This window comes from Alligator sinensis, unplaced genomic scaffold, assembly GCF_000455745.1.
Source record: "Alligator sinensis unplaced genomic scaffold, ASM45574v1 scaffold1295_1, whole genome shotgun sequence".
Taxonomy (NCBI): Eukaryota; Metazoa; Chordata; order Crocodylia; family Alligatoridae; genus Alligator; species Alligator sinensis.
The window spans coordinates 4,290,532-4,291,261 of record NW_005841880.1 but is presented as its reverse complement, the minus strand read 5'-3'; the positions used below and the strand labels follow the sequence as shown (position 1 = coordinate 4,291,261).

Here is a 730-nt window from a genome sequence, read left to right as displayed (position 1 = left end):
CTCTAAGATGGAAATTTCTCTTCCTGCCAGCAGCAGCCAGACTTAGTCTGCATCCTCCAGGTCCTGTCATTGAGCCGTGTCACCTTCCAGGGTTCACTTTGTTCGCTGAGAGCTTCAGATAAGCCTTTTGGCAGCAGTGCTGTTTTCTGCCGAGGCATTCAAAACAGCTCAAGACGGTTTTTATTAACCTTTGGAAAGCCTCAGAAACACAGCGCGTGGAGTGGGACAGCCAACACGGGCCCTGCATCCCCCACTGACACAGCAATTGCAGCTGGGAGGTACCAGAGGAGATACCGAGATGATGGCTTTGGCCCATGTGGTTTTACTTACCTGGCGGGGGAGATCCCCTTCTTCTCAGTCTTGAATGGCTTGGTGTAGTTGGAGGGTGAAGGCCTGTCCCTTGTGCTGCAGGCGGGCTGACCTCTGCAAGAGTCTACAAATGCCTCTAACTGCAAGGATCTGGACTACACAGTTTATGGTGATGGGGGATTGCTTTTGGGCTTCCCCCCTCGCTTACACCTTCAGCCTTTTGCCTAGGGGCAAGTGAGACAAGGGGGCATCTGAACTCCAAGCCCTCTGGGCTTGGAGCTTGCATGTAGGATGCGTGTCATGGATTTGGGAGGAACTGAAGCCTCAGGCTGAAGAGTCTGAGAGGTAGGATGCTTGCAGGTGGTAGCACCACATAGACTTGAACGATTGAGCTGCGCTCGGTCAAAATTTGGAACTGATC

The 730-nt window shown here is 52.7% G+C and overlaps 1 pseudogene; it reads left to right on the top strand.

The window, feature by feature from the left end:
* Window positions 1-322: 322 nt before the first annotated feature.
* LOC112549205 lies at window positions 323-510 on the top strand (annotated as a pseudogene).
* Window positions 511-730: the final 220 nt, after the last annotated feature.